The sequence below is a fragment of the Molossus molossus genome, unplaced genomic scaffold (assembly GCF_014108415.1).
Source record: "Molossus molossus isolate mMolMol1 unplaced genomic scaffold, mMolMol1.p scaffold_m16_p_7, whole genome shotgun sequence".
NCBI lineage: Eukaryota > Metazoa > Chordata > Mammalia > Chiroptera > Molossidae > Molossus > Molossus molossus.
Window position 1 is genome coordinate 20069028 of NW_023425401.1, and position 8018 is coordinate 20077045.

Below are 8018 nucleotides of genomic sequence, written 5' to 3' on the forward strand. Positions count from 1 at the left end.
CATTAACCACTTCTACTTTACAGAAGTAAAGAAACTGACACCCAGAGATAGTAAATGATTTGCCCATTCATGGTCATATAGGATCCTGCCACTCAAAGTGTGGTCCACGGATAAGCATTGACATCACATGGGTGCTCGGGAGAAATGCAGGACTTCTCTTGAATCAGAGTCTACACTTCCGAGTTGCAGAGTTCAAGAAACCCTTTGGAATCAATGACAGTGTGGAGATTTGAATCCAAATGTTCACATTTCTAAACCAAGGTTCTTTGCCTGTGTGCTTCATCAGAGAGGCTTCTGAAAACAGTGTGCCTTCCCCTGTTACTAGTCTCTCTAAAGTGCCACAATACTAATGGAAGAACATCAGTTGGGTAGGCCCGTCGGATGAGGCTTCAGGGTTTCAGAGCTTTGAAGAGCTTTTAAATCATATCCTTGAGACAGCAGCCTATTTATTTCCTGCAAAACCAGACCTAATTAGGGCCACCTGTCAGAGTGAGGAAGTGTCCAGGGACCATCATTTTTCCCTCCTGTAGGATAATAATGAAAGTCATCTTTCTGACCTATGGTATTCTTTAGTGTATTCTACTTCAGATGGCTCCGTAACAATGGGTGTTCTCCCTTCTCCCATGTGATGTAACATGCCAGTTCTTTGAATGTATATATTCATTTCATGTTAGATGTTCTGCTAAAACCCTGAGACCTTTGAAATGGAGCTGGGATGGATTTATGATGACAATGGGTGGGTGAACCCACATGCCTTCTCTCTTTTGTTCAGCACTGGGAGGAACACATGAATGACAGCACATTCCCTTGGGATCACTTGTAGGTTATAATGCCCACACCTTAGCTTCTTTAGTCATGGTGAGATGAAAAAGAAAGAGCAGCTACAGGGAGGACCTTCAGATGCCAAGCAAAACCATGGATATGATGAATGAATACTGTGACCGATCTTCCATATGGAAAGAAGGCGTTAACTATTAGTGCAGCAGCTGGAGGAGATGAGGGGCATGTCGTGTATGTTAATGCTCTACTACAAACCGCCTCACAGTGTGATCGACTGCCTTTTGGAAGCTCTACTGACCTTTCATGTGCAACTTCTAGTTACTCCCCATCTCCAAGTATATATACATATATTATATATGTGTGTGTATATATAACCTATATCTCCTTCACTATTTATGTGCCAATAATAAGAACATGTTTGTTGTGGCAAAGTGTTACACTTTGAGACACAAAGAAAGGATCCTTACTTAAGATATTGGTGAACTCAAGGGTTTGCCAAATAATATATGAATTCCTGTGGGTTATGTGGTCAGTCGAGGAATTTGAGAGTCACCATTGTTATTCACAGTTTCAGTCCTTCCAAGATTGAGTTAGAGATAAAGCCAAGTAATACATTTTCAGTATTTTCCTACTGTTTCTTCATTTAATCTGATGTACATATTGTGTAAAGGGTATTTCATAACATGCTAACTTTTTTATCCTCTAGACAGTACATGTTAGAACCCCATTCCTACCAAGAGCAGCTTAATACAATGAACTCTGACTCGGTTGGTGTGTGAAATGAGTTCTAACTCATCTCTCAGTGGTTTGGTCCGACAGCAAGGATTTTTCAGTGTTCTAGATAGAGCTGAAATGCTGTGTACAGCTGCATATTTTTTACCCCAAATTAATGATGTCTCAGTATATGGATTTAATACTTTACAGGAATTTCAATCAAGGAGAGAATGCTGTTGGCAAAGGAAACAAGTGTGCTGTCTGAGGCTATGGTTCTCGTTTGGGAAAGGAGTGTTGACAATCACATGAGGTGGGAATTACTGTGGGGTGTGCACAGCACTGTGGTTAGGAGCTTGGGAATCAGGAGGTTTCTACTTCACCACCTACTAACTGTGTGACTTGAACAGCTTACTCCCCTCTCTGAGCCTCAGTTTCCTTTTCTGTAGAATAGGAAGCCTCTGTTACACCTTTTCATGAGAAGACTCCCGGAACTGTTACAAGGATTAAAAGACATAAGGTAGGTTATCATCGGAAGCGGCATGTGGAGAACGGTCAGTCTCTGATGCGAGGCTGTGAGTCGGCCCAGGTCCGTGAGAACGAATAGGGTAAGAGTTCTCCGGGCCTGTGACTGAGCCCGGGCATCTCACCTGCCCCTCTGCCCAAGAGAGAATTCATCATTCAAGTCGGTCCCCCGGACCTCACTAGGGTCAAATGTCAGAGTTACTATTTTACTTATACGGTTGGAGTGTAGTCCTAAATAACTTAGCTGCCACGTTTTGTTGGTTTATTGCCTTTAATACTGAAGATACGGAGGATCAGAAACTGATAGTTATTAGTAAGAAATGTCACTGGAATTTGGATTACAACGTTTGAGTTCCTTGTGTTACATACATGCAACACACAATCGACCATGAAGGAATTGAGAAGTTACCAACCTTTGGTCCATACACTAACCTAATGGGATCTACAGATCAGTTACCCTGAATCTTTCAACTTGGATATAAATTAGGAGGGACCAACCAGAGACAGCTGAGGCCACAATATAACAGTATCATTCGAAAAGCCACTAAAATGAACATGGGAAGGCGCTGGGAGATGTCATGCAAATGTCAGGCCATTTTCATTATACTTGAATATGGGCAGGGGTTAGAATACTGTAACTAATTTGCAGCTGCACAATGTATACAGGAAACTATGTCTGAATAACATCCCTGGGGACCGGGAACCCCAAAGCACATAATGTTGCTAAGATGTGGAGCCACCCAGATGTCTCAGAGCTCAGGACCTGCTGCTGAGTCCCAGATCTCAGAGTCCTTTGTAACTGTGCCCCTAGCCTCAAGCTCCTCCATACTTCCAAGGTCAGATCTTAAGGAAGACCTCAGGATCTCAGGTTGTGCCTATAAATCCAGCTTGCCTGCCCCCACATCACCGCAACTCAATCCAGGAGTCAAAAAGGAGACCCAGAGCTCTGTGTTCTGGATAGGACAGCCCTGTCCCCAGCTGTTCACATCGTCATGGCGGGAGTGAAGAAGGGGGCTCAGAACTCTGAGCAGTCTTGACAAGCTCCCTCCGATCCCCCGGGTTTTTACTGATTTCCCATCATCCTGCCTTGGGCCCTCAGGAGGTCTCATTATTCCCTGTATCTCTCAGGTTTTGTTCAGTGATGTACCTGCACACAATAAGCACTCAGTAAATATTTATTTTGTAAATGAATGCATAAATAAGGAAATAAATGAATCCTGCCCCAAGCTGTGGTAGCCACCACAAGCTATGAGTATATTAAGTCCAAAGACCCAGAGACTAGTGCCCAGGGGTATTTGCATTTGGCGTCCTTTAGACTGGGTATCAGCGGGATAGTGGGCACGTGCTGGGAACTGCACTTGTAGCTTTCAGAATAAAGGCTCGATACCTCTGCCACAGAAAGCTGAGACAAGCTATCTTGTCGAAATACGTCATTAGGGAAATGACTGTGAATCTTTTTCGACTAAGTGTCCAGATGTTCTGATTACCTTCAATCCATACCGCTATTAACTCCCAGATCTTTCTTTTCTAAGATTGGTGAATAGATTGGTGAATAGAGAAAAAGTGATACAAATAATAAGATATATATATATATATACACACATATATATATCTCTCAAAAAGAGGAGGAAACACATCAAAATGTAAAAGAGAAACATGAGGCTAGAGATTCCTCCATACTTGGCACATGGGAGCCTCTTATACACGTTTATTTAATAAATGAGTGGATGGATGGATGGACAGATGTTGAAATCGTTGAAATCTCTAAAAGGGAGGGAACAGGTTAAGTAAAAGCGTGATCTCTTTAAAAGCAAAGGATTTCACTACTTGCAGGCCTTGTTTCTTTATTTCTTTAAATGATCACATTTCAAACTGGTGTAGGATCATTTTAAGAAGTCTTCACAGATTGTTATAAAGGATATGTAGATATGTGTCCACAGTAAATATTAATTAATTAGAGACCATATAAATCATATTCTTGATAGTATAACAGAATAAACTAACCAAACGACCTGGATATATAACACTGCAAATGTGTGAGTCTTTTAACAGTATCATTAGTCTTCATAAAAATGATTCAGTGTATGCTTTGTTTCTAGAAGTTAGTCATTGCTTAGTATTTAGTGCCCTTTATTTTACTTATTTCATATTTAAAATTAAGACATTGCACAGCAACAAGGACACTGCTGGCCTACAAGTCAGAGCTGTGGGTTCTCCGTGGGGGTGGGAACGACGGTGTCCTGGGAAGGCTGCTGTGACCCGCCTGCCGTGTCTCAAGCACTCAGTAAACGAATGTGTTTTCGTTTTGGATTTTGAAAGAAAAATCATCATCTGAATATTCAGTCATTATGCTCCACTGAAATTTCTGTCAAAATCCTTCTCGGTGACACACCCCTAACGGTATGCCCGTCTGTGTGCTGGGTGGGCCTCCTCTGTTACCAGGATGGGTGTGGGGCTGGAACTAGCCCGGGAGGCCCGGACCGGGAAAGGTGAGAGCAACTACGTCACATGGGAACGGGAGGCTGGGTGCGCTGATGTGGCTGCATTCTGGCTGCCCGCACAGACGCTGCCTCAAGCTCCCCTTTCCCAGGTGACTCCGCTTCCTCTGTGAACTCCACACCTTTGCTTGACCGAAGGCTTTATGGTTTCTTGATAATCAGAAATGGCCATTAGTAGATGACTGCATATTCCAAAGGATGCAAGTATGTTTTAATTTTTCAGAGTTCTCGTTTCATGGAACCAAAGGTTTCCTGAGTTAGGGAGATGCTCCAAGTTCATCAAATCCATTTACCTTCAGCAACTGTAGAATCTAAGGTGCAATTTCTTCTCATCTCAGTGCTTATAATCACGACACATAGGCACATGGAGAAAAATATTACAGATCAGAGAAAAAGGACAGAACAAGAAATTCTAAAAAAGGATATGTTTTTTTTTCTTCCTGGCTATCAAAGCTCATTGGTTGATATAGTTGCACATATAATTTTTTTATAGATGTTGTGGTCCCAAGAATGTAAAAAAAAAAAACACATGTGTAAAGCTTTGATGATGATTTCATTTTAAGAACAGAAGAATTTTAATACCTTTGCTGTATTCATGTTTACTTTTAAAAAGAAAAATGAAGATGAAATTTCAAAACGCATCGTGTTGTCCTTAGCCACAATGTCAAAGCAATGAAAGGCATTTCATCACAGATGGGATGCTACAGCTAAGTGAATTAAGGAGGAAGTTAAGGTTTTCATTTCTAATTTTCTTCTTTTCTGCAGTGGACATCAGACACTTAAAGATTTTATAAAACTTTACATTTTATAGTAAACACAGAGAAATATATATATGTTTATCTCTGCGGGAGTGTTGTGTACATCCCTGCAAATATTACTGAGTATACACAATTAGTATAATCCATGTAATACTGGAAATTTCCTTGGTCACTTAGAAGGAATTCTCTGGCTTGCATACTATTTTGTACTATCTTTTCCAAGTCTGGGGCAACATGATCTTTTTCGTGGAATCCACAGCACAAAACAAAAGTTTCAAACAATTTCATGAAGGCAGTTTATCTGTTTTGCTTCTTCCAGGTGCTGTGGGGTGTTCCTGCTAGCATCATTTGCATCAAGTTCGAAAGGAATGAAAATCCAAATACAATTAGGAAGGGGAGATGAGAAGAGGAGAGATTTCAAACCAGGGTGGATCCTTTCATTGTGCTGGGGGGAAGAGGACTGTGATGTATCTTTGATAACGGCACTGGAGGAAATGAAGTACTGATTGCAAGCCCGGGCTGAGATGAACGTTAATACGAGGGGAATCAACATTATCCTGATTACTGCACGTGAGAAACAGATGTGACCCCCTCCCTTTTCTGTGGATGTAACAAAAGGCATTGTGCGTGCTCAGGCAAACTGGGTGGGAATAACATATGATGCATATACTTATCATAAAAGGAAGGGGTTCCTGAGTCATTATCAAAACTTTAGAAACAGCCCAAGTTTGGCATGCATGTAGGTTCTGATTTAGGTTATAATGGAGGGAAAAAAATCCCTATTATTCAGCAACTGCTTGGTGCAAATGTCAAAAATATGGTGTGTTGTTATAGCCTAAACAGTTAGTACCTGGATGCCTCCCGGACCCCATTCATAACTGGCCCCTGCTGCACACAAACTCACACAAACCCATTCATTCCTAGCTGCTCTTGAAGATTTAGCTCGTGACTGCTTGAGTAACCCCCACACAACAGCTCTTCTTTCTTTGCTCTTCTTGAAGTCCCATCCTCAGTGACCCCAGAGCACAGCGTTCACCCAAATCAGCCCAATGAACAGGCTATGAGCAACCGAGAAAAACAGTCCTATCTCATTAGTCTTACTCCTTACTTCATTCCTGCTCCTTTTGGGACCACTGGCAACAAGTCTTACCTTACTTTTCCTGCCCTTCACTCCTCTTATGATGGCATCTGTTATGCTTCTAAAATACTAATTGTGTTCCAAAGAAATCCACTCTAAACAGTAGGAGAAACATGGATTAACTAAACTTTCCTGTTGCACTGAACTTAATTATATTACCATAGATTTGGTCATAAAATAAGTCATTTCCTGATATTATAACACAATAGAGAAAGTCAAAGCAGTCCTTTGAAAAGCTACTGGAACTGTTTTTAATGTTATTAGGAGAATAAATGTGGAGGACCAATGTGGTATATTAAATGGAAAAATAATATGAAGGTATAAATGTAGTATAAAGTAACAGAATTTTCTTCTGAATATTGTGTGTGTGTGTGTATATATATACATATATATAATATTTATACATATGTAAATTTTATATATCAGATGGGAGACCTTATATTTTAAACCTCACAGAATGAAAGAAAATTTGAGACATTATCCAAACCTGCCTCCTGTATAGTGAGTGTAGTTAGCATATGACTGAAATGTCTGCTGAAAACCTCATAGCAATTGAAATGAGCCTTAAATTACCTCCCCACAATCACCTAATTCTTCTCCCCATCCCCCCGCCCCAAATCACAAAAACTGACATCCCTAACCCCCTCGGTGTCAGAGCTAGGTGCAAGCAGACAGAATACGGACAGAGTAAAGTTTGTAATGAAAAGCTGGCTTCCTGCTCATACGCTGACCGCCTTGCTGCTGGAGAAAGTGCCTTGATTGCACTCACAGAGCCTCATTTTTGGCACATCTTTGACCAGTTAGGCTGGCCCAGATTCTGCCCATGCTCTGCAATTCCTCATTCCTCCCAGGGAATTGTTCTGCCTCCTCCACAGCTCCTCCTCCTCCAATCAAGGGGCTGACGCTGCCCATTGACCACGTTTCTTTTTTCTGCCTTTTGGCACTGGGAGCTTGTCTGCTGTAGGATAAAAGTGGAATTCTCTGCTGTCTGCAGGGCTTCCCCCAGGGACCAGAGCATGAAACCCAAACTTATATATAAAATCATATCCTGTTTGCAAACATCATATTCCCTTTGCTTCTCACTAATCTGGACCTGTAAACCCCAGCACAGCTTGAGAGCCCATTCCTCATCTAAACAAATGCCATAAGCCCCTTTATACTTTTACAACCATGTCAAAAAATAATATTGCCTGCCAATAGTGATGTGATTGGAGTTGCCTCCTCCAAGCCATAAAAGAAGTGCAGAGTCTGTTATCAATTTCTCTAAGTGTATCAGGGGAATTATGGGTCGATTCAGTTCCAAGTTATAAATGACAACTCAAAAGCCGCAGAAGCGTTTGAAGCTGGGAGCTGATGACGACATTATCATAAAAGCCTGCTCGTCCTTGCTTTTGTGGGTTTTTTTTTTTTCTTTCCTTTGCCTATCAAGTGAAGAGGGAAAATAAGGCTGAGAAATGACTTCAAGATTTCTTCACACAGCAGCACGTCAGATGGCCAGGAAAATGATCACTATTTTTGGTGATACATATACCCTGAGGAGGGAGAACTAAAATGCCCTGCACTGGCTTTGTTTCCAGTGTCCCTTAATTATCGGTCTCACTCTACGAT

General features: G+C 41.4%; 1 protein-coding gene across 1 annotated transcript in view; it reads right to left on the reverse strand.

The window, feature by feature from the left end:
- The window catches only part of LOC118619781 (histone deacetylase 9-like), a 234982-nt gene extending 228779 nt beyond the window's left edge, over positions 1-6203 (reverse strand). The window contains exon 1 of the mRNA XM_036246496.1: positions 6177-6203. The gene's annotated coding sequence lies outside the window, so the exon portion shown is untranslated. The remainder of the gene's footprint in view (positions 1-6176) is intronic.
- Between the last annotated feature and the right edge of the window lie 1815 nt (positions 6204-8018).